This window comes from Plecotus auritus, assembly GCF_963455305.1.
Source record: "Plecotus auritus genome assembly, chromosome: 4".
In the NCBI taxonomy this organism is placed as follows: Eukaryota; Metazoa; Chordata; class Mammalia; order Chiroptera; family Vespertilionidae; genus Plecotus; species Plecotus auritus.
Genome location: NC_137775.1, coordinates 169,118,588 through 169,135,795, shown reverse-complemented (window position 1 = coordinate 169,135,795; position 17,208 = coordinate 169,118,588).

The window sequence follows — 17,208 nt, the reverse complement described above, 5'->3', positions numbered from 1 at the left end:
TCCTTCTATGAAGCCAGCATCACCCTAATACCAAAACCAGATAAAGACAACACCATGAAGGAGAATTACAGGCCAATATCCCTCATGAATGTAGATGCCAAAATCCTCAACAAAATTATAGCAAATCGGATCCAGCAGTACATCAGAAAGATCATACACCATGACCAAGTAGGCTTTATCCCAGGAATGCAAGGATGGTACAATATCCGAAAATCAATAAATGTGATACATCACATAAACAAATTGAGAGATAAAAATCACATAGTCATATCAATTGATGCAGAAAAAGCATTTGACAAAATCCAACACCCTTTCTTGATAAAAACTCTCAACAGGGTGGGAATAGAAGGATCGTACCTCAACATAATAAAAGCTATATATGATAAACCCACAGCTAACATCATACTCAATGGGCAAAAACTAAAACCATTTCCCCTAAGAACAGGAACAAGACAAGGATGCCCACTCTCACCACTCCTGTTTGACATAGTACTGGAAGTATTAGCCATTGCAATTAGACAAGAAGAAGAAATAAAAGGCATCCAAATTGGAAAAGAAGAAGTAAAGCTGTCCTTATTTGCAGATGACATGATATTGTACATAAAAAACCCGAAAGACTCCATCAAAAAACTAACAGACTTAATAAATGAATTCAGCAATGTAGCAGGATACAAAATTAATGCCAAAAAATCTATGGCATTTCTATACACCAACAGTGAACTTACAGAAAGAGAGACTAAAAAAGCAATCCCATTTTCCATCGCACCAAAAAAATTAAGATACTTAGGAATAAACCTAACCAAGGAGGTAAAAGACCTATATGCGGAAAACTACAGGACACTGAAAAAAGAGATAGAGGAAGATGTAAACAGATGGTAGAACATACCATGTTCATGGATTGGTAGAATCAACATCATCAAAATGTCCATACTACCCAAAGCAATCTATAGATTCAATGCACTCCCCATTAAAATACCAACAGCATATTGCACAGACCTAGAAAGAACTCTCCAAAAATTCATCTGGAATAAAAAAAGACCCCGAATAGCCACAGCAATCCTGAGAAAGAAGAATAAAGTAGGAGGGATCTCAATACCAGATTTCAAGCTGTATTACAAAGCCATTGTCCTCAAAACAGCCTGGTACTGGCACAAGAACAGACATATAGATCAATGGAATACAATAGAGAATCCAGATATCGACCCAAACCAATATGCGCAATTAATATTTGACAAAGGAGGCATGAGCATACAATGGAGTCAAGACAGTCTCTTCAATAAATGGTGTTGGGAAAATTGGACAGATACATGCAAAAAAATGAAACTAGATCACCAACTTACACCATACACAAAAATAAACTCAAAATGGATACAGGACTTAAATATAAGACGGGAAACCATAAAAATACTAGAGGAATCCACAGGCAGCAAAATCTCAGATATATGCCAAAAGAACTTTTTCAGCGATACTGCCCCTAGGGCAATGGAAGCCAAAGAGAAAATAAACAAATGGGACTACATCAAAATAAAAAGCTTTTGCACAGCAAAAGAAACCATCAACAAAACAACAAGAAACCCCACTGTATGGGAGAACATATTTGCAAATGGTATCACTGATAAAGGTTTAATTTCCAACATCTACAGGCAGCTTATACAACTTAATAAAAGGAAGATAAATGATCCAATAAAAAAATGGGCAAAGGACCTAAATAGAATCTTTTTGAAAGAAGACAGAAGGAAGGCCAAGAGACACATGAAAACATGCTCAAAGTCACTAATTATCCAAGAGATGCAAATCAAAACAACAATGCGATACCATCTCACACCTGTCAGAATGGCTATCATCAACAAATCAACAAACGACAAGTGTTGGCAAGGATGCGGAGAAAAAGGAACCCTCGTGCACTGCTGGTGGGAATGCAGACTGGTGCAGCCACTGTGGAGAACAGTATGGAGTTTCCTCAAAAAACTGAAAATGGAACTCCCATTTGACCCAGTAATCCCACTCCTAGGAATATATCCTAAGAAACCAGAAACACCAATCAGAAAGGATATATGCACCCCTATGTTCATAGCAGCACAATTTACAATAGCTAAGATTTGGAAACAGCCTAGGTGCCCGTCAACAGATGACTGGATCAGAAAACTATGGTACATCTACACAATGGAATACTATGCTGCCATAAAAAAGAAGGAATTACTACCATTTGTAGGCACCTGGATGGAATTAGAGAACATTATGCTAAGTGAAATAAGCCAGTCAATGAAAGAAAAATACCACATGATCTCACTCATTTGGGGATAATGAAAAACATTATAAACTGATGAACCAAAAGACAGTTACAGAGGCAGTAAAGCATCAAACAGACTGTCTAATTACAGCGGTAAGGTTAGGGAGAGTTGGGGGAAATAAGAGATCAACTGAAGGACTTGTATGCATGCATATAAGAGTAACCAACGGATGCAAAACATTGGGGGGTGAGGGCATGTATGGGAGTGGGGTGGGGGGGGGCAATGGTAAGATATGTACACATATAATACCTTAATAAAAATTTGAAAAAAAAAAAAAAAGAAAAAACAAATGTTTAGTAAACAGATGGGAGCCATGCATCACAGAGACAAAGGGACACAGAAGAAGGACTTGGGTCTCCAAACCCTGCTAGGTGTTTCCCCAGCACACCTAGCCCATAGTATTTGTAGATTCTCTGGTCATAATGCTCTTCCTGGACCAGGCCCTTTATTTAAATTACTAGTAGCCCTGTGCATGAATCCGTGTGCAGGTAGCTCTCTGCGGGGCCTGTTCGTTCCGCACCCTCTGCCCAGAGGCTCTCCGCCGCCCAGAGGCCCTCCGCAGCTGGAGTGGAACACTTGCCAGGCTACTCGCGCTGCCCACTCTCAGCGGCCACCCCCCTGGGACTGGGGGACTCCAGCGGGGCTGAGAGGACTGGGCACCGTCATCTTTGTGCTGGAGTGATGGTTAATTTGCATATTACCCTTTTATTAGATAGGATTTTAGGCAGTTATGGGGAAGGTAAAACACCCTTCCTGAGTCTTTTATGCCTTAGACATAATCAGCCTAGAATAATCCCCATGCAAATACACATACTGTGGGGAAGCAAAGTCTTGCTCCCCCGTATTTCCAAGATTATTTTCCAATAAAATTCCTGCATATAAATCTCAGAGCCTGTTACCTGAAAATCAAACCTATGGCAGGCAGAATAAAATATTTTTATGACCTCACACTTTTACTTAGGATAAAATTACTTGTGTACTTAAGCATATTTAAGTTGTATTATCTCTGTAAGCTTGTGAGGGCAAAACAAATTAAAAATACTGGAGGCTTAATTCTCACTGTTCAAAAAGAAGGAAGACTTTACCTCTTTTCTTATAGTACTTGCTTTATAAAATGTGTAATTGTAAGTCCTCTCTCTGTCTCTTTGCGATGTATGTAAACTTTTCAATTACCCTTCGGCCTGATTGAAGACCCAGAAATGTCTTCTACAAAGACCAGAGAGTCATCTCTTTGAAATGTAATCATCAAGGAAGACAGCACTCCTATTTCCCAGTTTCTGTGGGCAGGTAGGCTAACTTTAGTGGGCTCCCTGTCCCAAGATGCAAAACTACCTTCAGTCATAAGGACTTAAAAAGTTCATTTTTCCTTTGGCTAAAGCCAATTTTCTAACACTGATGCTAACCCTATCACCAAGTGAACTTAGGTTGAACTTCATGCTGTGAAGTCTTCTTCCTTGGGGACTAGTTATTGTTTATCTTGGGAACATGAGCTGTATTGGCTTGGCTATGCAAAACGGTGAGGGTTCTTTCTGTCTCAGCAGTGTCTTTAACAGGTTGCTTGTGATGTGTATCACCTCTGGTTTAAAGGTTACTCAATAACAAAATTGTTTTCTGTCTCTTCTACCTTGATGGAGAAGAGACAGAAAACAATTATAGGTTGAGGACACTTTGTTTTTAGTTATACTGTATCCCCAATGATATTCCATGATCTTTAATGGATAAGGCAGCCCAATAGAGTCAGATGCTTTGTCCAAAGGAGAGAACTGGCTACCTGAAGTCCTTTAGATATTATAGAAACAGACTAGCCTGAGGCTGCTGGCCTATCTACCACGGTGCTATTTCCCTTCCTCTCCAGCCTAAATTTTCCAAAATTGGTCAATGTTCAATTCAGTCCTCAGGCTGACTCACACACCAGAAAGTGCCCTCAGTTTAAGAAAGCTGCCTTGCCCAGGGTAGAGTCCTCTCCCTTAGCACAACCTGCATCAAGTGATTGGTCACTGGGGGTGGGAGGGGGTTATATACACGGGAGTATTGTCTCCACCAGTTGAAATGTTTATAAAACCTGAGGAAGGTGCAAAGGCCTTCAGGTCCTCTCATGATGACAGGTTTGTTTAGGCAAAGCTTCAAATACTGACGAAGAGGCTGTCCTCTCAGGGTCCTGGCAAACAGCACTAAGTAATTAGAGTTCTCTCTCTTCTTGAGCTGAGATGCGGCCTCAGAAACATTCTTTATACAGGATCACAGGCGCCCACTCCCAATAAATCAGCATTGGGTCTTGGGATGATTTATGGAATTTGTCAGCTGGCACCAGAGGAAGTGTATAAAGTCTACAATTTTCTGCTAATTCATGGCGGCAGCAGCAGCAGAAATGAAAGTACAGATAGACTGCCTGAATGAGTCTTAGAATGCCAGAGTTGAAAGCAAGCTGCTGGAGCCTATACAAAATGAAATCTGTGGTATCTCTTTCTAACTTCACATTCAATGACATCAACAGTTTGCACCATGGGAATGGACACACGTTACCAATCAAAAGGTTGTTTTATTTTACTGTTGCTGTTTTCTGGCTTGTTTGTTTTCCAATAATCCATTTTCAAACATTTACCAGCGCATCAGTGACTGAAAGCTACATGAGAGTGAGGAACTCTGAACAAGTGAGTGCTAAGACAAGGAAGACAGTTTTGGTGACTAGATTTCATGAATTTAGTAGAATACAGTCAAGGTAAAAGCAGGCTTTATTTTTGCCCTATATCATTTCCCATATTGGTCTTTTTCAAGTGTATATAAGGGCCTCTTAATAATGTCATTTTAATCATTAATAATAAAAATTGGAACAATTGTTGAAGATATAATAGTTATAATTATTGAGATTTTAATAAGAAATTCTAACAAGCATTGGTATGGTTTGGTTCAATGAACTGAGCACTTTCACAAGAATTATCTCTTGAATCCTTCCATAAAGGGTTCTTGAGGAGGTCTTTGACCCCGATTAAAAATGGAGAATAAACAAACTCCTCAGGTAATGGAAAGCACCTGACTCAAGTCACATGGCTAGGTAAGTCGGTAGAGGCTGTGGTCCTAACCCACTCTTGATTACCTGTACTAGTAAATGATGTATTTTTCTACATTAGGGTGGTCTCTCTTTCTACTTCCTTAAGTTACAAAAACATAAAAGAACATGGTATTCCCAGAGGAATCTCTTGAGTGAATAAAAGTACGTGAAAAACAGAAAGGCAAAAAGCAAAACCTATACAAAGAATACATCTAGCCATGTTTGGTCAGTGTCATTGATTTTAATGTTGTATCTTTGAATGAACCTTTTCATATATTTAATAAAACAAGATATTGTATCTAAAGAAAAAAAGGAATATGTAGGACATAATAAGTAAAGTAAATAATCAATATCTAATAATATTACACGCTTATTATGTGCTTGGATACTGTGGTAAGTTTTTAACATACATTCAAAACTCAACCTTCAACCCATGTTTATTGAGCTCCCATTTTGAGTCATCCATTGTTCTAGGTGATTGACTAAAGCGTGATAAAAAAAATTAAAGCCCCCTGTTCTAACTATGTGTATATATACATACATAGTTACAATAACAGAAACACTAAGGTGGGTGCTGATCCAGAGTTGACAGCAATGTTTCTTCACTGATTACCTGTGCCTCTCTTGACAGGAGAAAAGGAAGAAGAACTACCCAACATTGTCACACTATATACAGTGTGAAACTACACAGCTCAATCAAGGGCATGTTTCTGGGTTTTGCAGGAAGCAACCAATCAATGTGCCTCTCTCAGATCAATGTTTCTCTCTTTCTATCCTCCTCCCTTCCACTCTCTCTAAAAATCAATGGAAAAACATCCTCAGGTGATGATTAACAAAAAACAAACAAAAAGAAAATGCACACCAGTTAAGGCCACATATATGAAAATACTGATAAATGTGTATTTGTTTTAAGTAGGAGGAGACAAAGGGAGAATATTCTCAAGAAAGTATGAAAAAGCAGTTACAATTACCAAAATTTTTAATTTTTTATTATTATTTTTAAAATATATTCCATTGACTTTAGAGAGGAAGGGAGAGGGAGAGAGAGATAGAAACATCAATGATGAGAGAGAATCATTGATTGGCCACCTGCTGCATGCCCCCCACTGGGGATCAAGCCCGCAACCCAGGCATGTGCCCTTGGCCAGAATCAAACCTGGGACCATTCAGTCCGCAGGCAGATGCTCTATCCATTGAGCCAAACCAGCTAGGGCCCCAAAATTTTAAAGACTAATTTATTTTAGATCATTTTAATGGTCACTGCAAAATAGAGAGGCAAGGAAGAGATTCGCCACTACCCCCTGCCTCTACACTTGCATGGCCTTCTCACGATCAACATCCCTGCCAGGGTGGTGCATTTTTATAATTGATGAGTTCACACTGACGCATACTCTTGGTGGTTCATTTTGAATTTTAGACAAGTGTGTAATGAAATGTTTATAGTATCATACAGAGTCATTTTATGGCCCTAAAAATCCTCTGTCCTTTGCCTATTCATTCTTCCTCCCCCCCAAACCCTGGCAGTCACTTGATCTTTTCTTCTTATTAATCCTCACTGAAAGGTATTTTTACATTGATTTTTAGAGAGCTTGGAAGAGTGGAAGGGGAGAGGGGAGAAGGGGGTGGAGAGAGAGAGAGAGAGAGAGAGAGTGAGAGAGAGGAGATATCACTTACCTCCCACATGCACCCTGCCTGGGCCTGGGAACGAACCTGCAATCCAAGTATGTGGCCTTGACCAGGAATGGAACCTGTGATCCTGTAGCGACAGACCAAAACTCTAACCACTGAGCCCATTTTTAAAAACCAGGTGTGGCTGTGTCCCAAAAAAAACTATTTATGAAACAAGTGGTATGCCATATTTGCCTAGAGGTTGACTCCTGCCCCAGAGGGTATATAAATCTGTGAATAATATGATCCCATGAGAAACTTTAGCTAATTCAATAGAAAATCTTAATAGACAATGGAAGTATCTAAGGAATAAAAACCGTTCCCTCCATAGACGTTGAATGAAGGAATTGGTTTAATGTACACTCATCTTTTTTTCTTAAGAAAATGCCTTTGTAGAACATGCAATTTGTTAAAATAATAAACACATGAAAGTGGCATGCAAGCTTTTCCAGAGATTGTATCTCCTAAGCTGTGAGCTTTTAGCATTTACTGAAAGCACGTAATTACCTCCTGTGTGTCTCTATCATTTGTAGCGCTCCTTTCACTTTAAAGGCTACCTAACCATTGGGTTAATGACAGAGGAAACACCAGTAAAATTCCACTGTGACTTTTACCCTGTCTTGTTCATTCTACTAACAGCAGTGGGGCACAAACAGAGTAACTTCTCTGAACAGAGAAGAGTGGCCAGTCGAAGCTTTATCAGTAGGACCAACCAGATTACAAACAGACTGCTTTTATTTTTTTTAAAATATATATTTATTGATTTCAGAGAGGAAGAGAGAGAGAGAGAATGAGAGAGAGACAGAGAGAGACAGAGAGAAATATCAATGATGAGAGAGAATCATTGATTGGGTACCTCCTGCATGCCCCACACTGGGGATCGAGCCCACAACCCAGGCATGTGCCCCTGATTGGAATCGAACCCTGGGCCCTTCAGTCCGCAGTACGATGCTCTATCCATGGAGCCAAACCAGCTAAGGCCAGACTACTTTTAAACTTTATAAAAATATGTTCAAGTTACATTTCATCCTGATTTTGCTTTTTTTGTTTAAACTATACCAGAAAAGACTAATAAAACCTTCTCTTTTCCTCTCCCTTTCCTTCTTCATGCTTCAATAGCTTCACAGTTTACTTATGGTGAAAAGGAGGGGGGAATGCCCACTCCTTGCACAGAGGTTCGTGTCTGAATGGCAATATATCCTCTTCCAGGGAACATGTTGTGTTTGTAAAAAGTCCTATAAATGAGTTCAAGGTGATAGAAAACAGACCACAGATGACACATTGAAGGAGATGCCTTCTGGTGCCAGTTCCTCTCCATATGGCCCTGGGAGTCAGGAGTGGTCTGAGACAAAGTTGTGTGATAAATAAAGGTGAGAAACTCAATACTTCATCATCTACTTTCTCACTACTTAAACTCATTCATAGGAAGAATCATTTGGAAAGATTCTTCTTTTCCTTCTAAAGGTTTTTATTCTGTAGCCGCGTGACCTTGGACAGGTTATTTATGCTCTGAGCCGTAGAATCCTCACCTAGAAAATAGAGCTAGTAATGCATTCTGTGTAGTTCCTTTAGTTATTTTCTCTGGGATACCCTTAGTCTGAAATGTCCTCTGTTCTTTGTTGCTGGAGCTGGGAGTCTGCACACAATCCTATAAAGCAGTGGTTCTCAACCTTTTTAATGCCGCGCCCCTTTAATACAGTTCCTCTTGTTGTGGTGACCCCCAACCATAAAATTATTTTTGTTGCTACTTCATAACTGTAATTTTGCTACTGTTATGAGTCGTAATGTAAATATCTGTGTTTTCTGGTGGTCTTAGGCGACCCTGCTAGCGGTTCTCAACCTGTGGGTCGCAACCCACAGGTTGAGAACCGCTGCTGTAGAGCCTAAGACCATCGGAAAACACAGATATTTACAGATATTTCTGGTGGTCTTAGGCGACCCTGCTAGCGGTTCTCAACCAGTGGGTCGCAACCCACAGGTTGAGAACCGCTGCTGTAGAGCCTAAGACCATCGGAAACCACAGATATTTGCATTACGATTCATAACAGTAGCAAAATTACAGTTATGAAGTAGCAACAAAGATAATTTTATGGTTGGGGGTCACCACAACAGGAGGAACTGTATTAAAGGGGCGCGGCATTAAAAAGGTCGAGAACCACTGCTATAAAGCCTGTAGCTGCCCCAGGCTCCCCATCCAAGCAGCCAACCAGGTTCCACTGAGTTTAACCAATATTAACAAAAAAAAAGTAGGAGAAAAGCTTCCTGCTTCTGAATTGAATGCTGTTTTTTACTATGATGGCAGCAAGGTTGGGGTGACTCCAGAACCTAGCTACCCAGACAAAGACAGTAGCTTTACCAAGAGTCCAGCCATTTTCAAGAAAGCATATATTTTAGAGAACCCAGTGGCAATTGCCCCAGTAGCTCCAAGTGCAAATTAACAGAGGGCACTTGTGGAATTCTTTGTATTAGCTACCTACTGCTGTGTAACAAAGACCCAGAACTCTGTTCCAGTGTCTCTTAAGAGACTCTAACCAAGCTGATGACCAGGCTCATCATCTGAAGGCTTCATTTAGTTTCCGCTGGGGAATCCAATTCCATGAAGACGCCCTCCCTCACACCACTACTGACCACGGGTCTCAGTTTCTTTCTGGCTGTTAACAGGATGCCTCCGTTCCTCAATGAATGGACCCTCCCACAAGGCTGCCTGAATGTCATCACAACGTGGCAGCTGGCTTTCCCCCAAACACTGATAGGAGAGAAAGAGAGGGAGATGGAGAGGGAGAACTACAGAGAGAGGAGAGAGGGAGGCAGAAGCCATAATGCCTTCTATACTTGAGCCCAGAATGTGACATATCATCGTGACATATGATCACCGCTGCAATAATTTTTGGTCACACACACCAGTCATGGTGACACAATGTGAGAAAAGACCACTCAAAGGCACAATCACTGGAGACCAATGAGGAGCTTGTTATCAATCTTCTCCCTCCTGTTCCTAAAGCCCTTCTAACATTTTAAAAATCTCTCTCACCCCACCCCCCATTCCTCCTCTCTCTCACCCTGCCCTCCCCTTTATCTCTTTCTCTGTCACTGTCTCACACCTAGAGTGGTTTCAGTTTTCCTAACTTGATCTTAATACTCCTCTCTAGCATTTACTGACAAAGTATGATGTGAAAATGGACGGAAATAAGATAGCAAAAACTTGGGCTACTGAATAATATTGAGCAGACACTATTAATTCTACTTTAATAAAGTGAAAAGCGTGCATAGCGATTCCCCCGTGAGAGTTGGACCCTTTATCCTTTATGGCATTCAAATGACTTAGTAGTAGCTCCATTAGAACTTTTAAGGGCTACTGTTAAATTTAATCCATTCACACATCTACATAGCTACTAAAATCTGAGCTCTCTCAAGGCAGGAAACTTACTTTTTTTATGTTTCTTTAAGTCCACAGCCCCTAGCACAGTGTGTGATTTATAACATGCACTCAGCAAATGAGGAGGTGAGGAATGCGTGGGCTGAGGGTGGGGAGAGGAGAAGAGAAGTGGTGTTTCTAATCCTCTCCTAAATGAAAAAGAAGTAGGTAAATTAAACTGAAAATGTGGAGATCACGTAATGAACCATTTCTGAGAGAGTAATATTTAGACACATTTTAATCTTTGTACCAAAAAGGAAGGTGGAAATGTTTTTTTTCTTCTGTTTTCTATTCTAAACCTAAAATGTGCCTTTTAAAAATTACTTTGGTATGCAATTATGCTTATGGAAAGATAATTTTTATTTCAGATAGTCAAATAATAAAATGTTGGAGTGGGAGGAAGGTAACAACAGGACTTAATTTTTTAAATCCTTCTCATAAAGCAACCCAGAGATTGGAGCTCCGTTTGACACCATCCATCAGCTTGGAGTATGTGCAGCACGATGGTGAATAACAACTGAGTGATTAAGGGCTGTCCGGATATTTTGTTTGCTTAAATGCCCTTTTTCATAGACAACTCAACAATTCTTTTGTCAAGGAGTAAGGGAGTATGAAGAGCCTACTAAGATATGAGTGTGTGTGTGTGTGTGTGTGTGTGTGTGTGTGTGCCATGCACTCTGGAGGTAGTGTATAGGGAGAGAAGGTGGATGAACATTGTGAAAGGAGTAAAGGAGAGATATTCACTATGTAACAAAATTCAAGATGTAGCTTGCTTACTTCTACCCTCCAACCTGTATTGCAACCACATCCAACTTTGAAAACTCAAACTTGTGCCCAGACTTTGAGCTATCAGGCAATTTGCTAAGTCTAGTTCTATTTTTAAAGCATTCACCCTCTTCAGCATAGGAAGGTCCAGAGAAGACAGTGGGATTTAGATTTCACATGCCCAGAGATTATACCTAGGATACTTTAAAAATTAAACTTTATAACTGTGAAATACTAATATTTTACATAGCAAATTCTGATGTTTTCTTTTTACCTGGTTACACAATTATAAATAGTAAGAAAGTAAATTCACATCTTGACATAGCATTGTGTCTTTTCTATAGGTAGATTAATTTTTCAGAAAAATATTTATTTCTATGGGCAAACTTTTAAATTTTTAAAATATAACTAGAAGGTTAAATCATCCATATCTGAATAAGAATTACAGCAGAGAATACGCTCTCCAATGCTTTATTCAATCAATTTGTAATAGAACCGTAGCTTAACACATTGCTGCTCACCCACAGATCATAATATCCAGTCTCTCTTGCAGCTAGATATGGTCACATCTGCCTAGGAATATGGGAGTGGAAATGTTATATGATTCTTACAAGGCATGTCCTTAAAAAGGAGGAGTGTGCTCATCTAAGCCCTTTCTCTCTCTAGCTTCCTGGAACTTGAATGTGACAACCAGAGCTACCTTTAGAAACCATTCTGAATGGTGAACATCAAGATCATCCCATGAAGAATGGTGCACAATGAGCTGGAGAGATTTTGAGTCCCTGATAATGGGAGAAGGGGAGGCTATCTGTTTTTCATGCTGATATTGTCAAAGAAAGAGGTTTGTGACCTTTGAAACTTACATCTTGCTTTCGTTCTCAATCTTGGGCCCAATGTAAAATGTCTCATATCAAGTAATTTACAAAAATTAGCCCAAATTGAAACACAATGATTGCCGCAGGCTAACCTGCTAAACATACGACACTATCTTAAAATCTACAAGAACTGAACACAAGTGGACACATTAATATTAGCTATTCATTCATTCACTTGTTTTCGTCAGCAACTATTTGTCCTGTGCATCCATATGCCAGGCATTGCATGGGCTTGTATCATCCATCTATATTTCAAGCATTCACATGGAAATCTTTGAACAAGATTACAACACTTTTCCGAGCAATCAAATCAAATACCCAAACCAAGACTGCCATACTTTTAAGATTCATAGGCAGCCACTTCTGCATTATAATATGAAGGTCACCAAAGGGCTTAGGATTTTAAATATTGAAATAGGGATAATGGGAATGGCAATGAGAAAAGATGATTCCGAGGTTTTCTTTTGAAATTAGCTAATCGGTATTCTGTTATTATTCTACTGATACCCATTACTAATAAATATTAGTATTTCTTAATTAGTATTCTAACGTAAGATTCCATGTCAGAAATATCCTTCCCACCTGATTGCCTAGAACCCCTCTTTACACAGATACTTTGTGTACCCATAGTAAAAATGACACAGCTTTCTCTCTTTCATCTGCAGTATCCTTGTGTCCAGATCTTCAGAACTACACTTAAATTATCTTTCCGATAAGTGATGTTAAAATCTTAGGAAGAATCTAGAAGATAAATGATCCCCAAGGAGAGTTACAGGAGGCATTACTCTATTATAGACAGAGCTGACAGGATGCCTCTGTCAACTGGAGATGACATGCAGAAGGAGAGGTTTGCAACACACGTGAGCCACAGCCTCTGTGGTCATTGATGCAGGGACAACTTAAGTCTGATGAGACAGACCCTTTATGTAAGTTCAAAGCCACGCCCTCCCAGGATTGCTTTCCACATTGACTGACACCTGAAGCATGGGGATCAACACTGGAACTTTGCAGAGATGAGAAAGGAAGGCAGAGGGGAAGCAAAAATGACAAACTGAATTAGTGGGCTGTGCCCTTACTCTGCTTCTTAGAGACACAACATTCTTATAATACAGGATTACAAATCTTTAGCTCTGAAAAGAGGATATTTATACAATCGTTATGGGGAAATAAATGATTCGATGCAAATAAACATCAGAGCACTTACTGCACAAGCAGTTTCATCAGCATTTTAAGAGTAATCTTGCTCTAAATATCGGGAGCCTTGACAAACAAATACATTATATTGCGTTTATTTTGCCTATTATTTCTGCACCTTATATAACAATTTGTGTTCTTAACACATACCTATCCCACTTAACACTTTGTGTACCCAACAAGTCACAGAGTCATGTCTGAATTCAACAGAGAAGTGAATGACAACCTTATCACATCCCTGGAAGGAGTCACAGGACAAGATATTTGAGAACAGAGAGACATAATAGCTACTGAAAATTGTATCAACATTTCAATTTGGAATGAAAAGCTGGCAACAAAAATAAAAACAACACAAACAAACATGAATTATTCATTTTTTAAATTATTTTTCCAAGTTATAATTTTTAAAGAGAAAATTGTATAAAATATATATGGTCATGTAATCAGCATGAAAGTGCCAATTTCATGACATTTACTCCACTAATAGGGATTATGTTTAAGATGTTTACAAAATATTTTCACAGTTATATACTGTGTTACAATTAATTTTTTTTAGAAACCAACTGAAATTGAACATTGTTTCACATTATTTGTTAGTTTGTATTTTTCTGAGTATAAACGTTTGCTTGCTGATGGTCAATATTTGCTTTATATTATTTAGTCTGATTTTTTTGTATCTTCTAAAACTAAGAAGAAAAATAAAATCATTGCATAGTTTTTAAAACATTTCCATCTGCATATGTTGTCCTTTTATTATAGTTCTTATGTTGTGTGGGTTTTAAAATGTCCCTTAATTACATATTGATGTAAAAAGAAAAAGATCTTTGTATTTAAAAAAGTGACTATTTTCAAATGTATTTCGCTTTCTTCTCTACCTTTTAATATAATTGACTAACATAATGTCAATAGTGGGCCTTAAATAAAATTTCAGGAAAATATTACAATCAGAGAATGTATATTAAATACTCTATTCTCAGGATATCAGCCTAATTTTCAGTAATTTTTTTTTCAGGAGAATTTTGTCTACAACCATAATTCCTTTTATATGTTAATGTTATTCATTTAAAAGTACACAATCTCTGTTATTGTCATGGGAATATAAATTAATGAAAAAATATCAATTCATTAACTTGAAATGAGTGACAAGTTCTATTATCTAAAAATTCCAACTTCTAATCATTCCAGAAGTTAAAAAATTTTGAACATATTTTAAAGAAAACTTTGAACACTGACTGAAACATGATTTAGCTACAGCTCAGTTGTTTTTCTCCTCTATTTAATTTACCTCAATTATGTCACTTGTATTGAGGTAAATAGTGTAATATATTAAAAATGTCAAACTTCACATTTCACTTCCTTGATTGATCTCAGCTACTTAGGAATTATGGCATTTTGCTCTTGCCACATTTTAGCAAACACCACAGCTTGCAGAACTTCCACTCTCTTGGTTCTTTATTGTATTTTTTAACTGAAGTGGGGATATGTTACTTACTTTTATATAAATATTTATAATTTCTAAAAGGCCAACAAATTGACTGAGTTGCCTTTAATGACATTTGTTTCCTCTATCTCTGCTCACTGACCAGAATTTCTTTGTTATTTAGGGAAATTTCAGGTTAGCCAGAGTAAGCTTTTTTCTCTTACTCAGAATTTGGGGGATTGACTAGTATAAGATGCCTGGAGAAAAATAACCTGGAGTCTATGTTCAAATACTTTATGAGTGCTAGACACAGAAATTATCATTTCATTACACAGAATCCATAACTGCAAACATGTACATAGATGTTACTAGATATATGTGAAGATAGATGAGAGAGACAGAAGACCAACAGACAATTTCCTATTATATTTAAAAGCTAAGGCTAAGGCTATTAAAAAGCTCTCTCTCTCTCTCTCTCTCTCTCTCTCTCTCTCTCTCTCTCTCTCTTTCTCTCTCTCTCCTTTGTTTATAGTTTATTGCCTAGGATCCTAAAAAGGGTGAAACTTCTTGAGTGAGCATATGACAAGCAGGACACTAACTTCTGGGCTTGGGAGCAATGTTATAGTTCCTGGGAAATCAGGGAGACCACACAAAATCTAGCTACAGTCCTGAAGGGACTGGAACACTTAGCAGATCATTTATGGGGGGCATGTAGACATAGGAAGATGAGATATGAATCCCAAACTAGAATGGCACTATTTTGTTCTCATAATCAATGCATCTACTAGAAGCTGGTATAAGACTGGTGTAAAACTCAACTGATTGTGCTGCAAAATGTTGTTAGTGTTTGCTGGTCTTTTTGTTTGTTGTTGTTGTGTGTTTTTTTGGATAGTCTAGTGCAGTGGTTCTCAACCTTTCTAATGCTGCGACTCTTTAATACAGTTCCTCAGGCTGTGGTGACCCCCAACCATAAAATTACTTTCGTTGCTACTTCATAACTGTAATTTTGCTACTGTTATGAATCGTAATGTAAATATCCGTGTTTTCTGATGGTCTTAGGTGACCCACAGGTTGAGAACCGCTGCTGTAGAGCCTAAGACCATCGGAAAACACAGATATTTACATTACGATTCATAACAGTAGCAAAATTACAGTTATGAAGTAGCAACGAAAGTAATTTTATGGTTGGGGGTCACCACAGCCTGAGGAACTGTATTAAAGGGACGTGGCATTAGAAAGGTTGAGAACCACTGGTCTAGTGTTTTCTCTTTTTGTTTGTTTTTGGAACAACTAGCAAATCATTTCATTGAAGCACTAGAGGCCTGGTGCACAAAATTCATGCACTGGGGGGGGGGTGTCCCTCAGCCCGGCCTGCGCCCTCTCGCAGTCTGGGAGCCCTCAGGGGATGTCCTACTACTGGCTTAGGCCCGCTCCCCATGGCAGTTGGACATCCTTAGCGCTGCCATGGAGGCAGGAGAGGCTCCTGACACTGCTGCTGCGCTCCCCAGCCTGTGAACCTGGCTTCTGGCTGAGCGGCATTCCCCCTGTGGGAGCACACTGACCACCAGGGGGCAGCTCCTGCATTGAGCATCTGCCCCCAGGTGGTCAGTGCTCATCATAATGACCGGTCATTCCGCTGTTCGGTTGATTTGCATATTAGCCTTTTATCATATAGGATTATACGCTGTGGCCTATGACATGGTGCCCAACCTACACCTTATCCACCACCTGGAAGCACCTGTGACTGTGCGAGAAGAGCTGTACAAGTTGATGGCTTCCTACTTCAAACACCTGTTTTTCTGCTTGGAGGCCTTCTTTGTCACAGGATAGATAGAAAACACCTTCTAGATGGGGACCAAATTGTTTCAGTTGTGATAATAGGTTTCTAGATACAGTGATTCAAGCAGGATGCAGGTGAAATGAAATAGCTTACAATGTAGTCCTTCCTTTTGCTAAGGGATGAGGTGAGAGAGTGGGAAACAGATGCACTTTTCTCTTTTATTGTCTGAGTTCAGACAGTCAGGTTAATTAACCCAAAGTGTCCATCTGCTGAAGCAGAGCAAGGCTGGGGTGAGGAGAGGTGTGGGAGGGGATTAATATTTGTTACAAAGAGCAAAAAGCAATTAATAATTAGCCTCTGACCCTCAAAGTAGAACTAAGCTCTAGCAAAACAGCCTTGCAAGCCAGGCTATTAACTAGAGTTAGAGGTGTCCAAATACATTTCTCTTTCTTTGAATAAATCAAAAATTAGGCCTGGAGAACCCACACGGTAACTTTCTATTTGGAAGAAAAAACAAACCTTTGTATACCATGCAAACCCTGCTATTAGCCTCAAACAGGAAGACTGGGTAGTGATTAGATGGAAATACAAAAAAAAAAATCCTGGTTTAGTAGTTTGTTGAGAGAAGAAAGAATAAAGTAGAGTATACAGAAGCAAAATGTTGCTTTTCCAGTCTCAACATTTAAACCCCCAACGTGGGAGATGAATTTAAAGGTGTTACACAAAAGCTGAGATTGTGGGCTGGATTCCC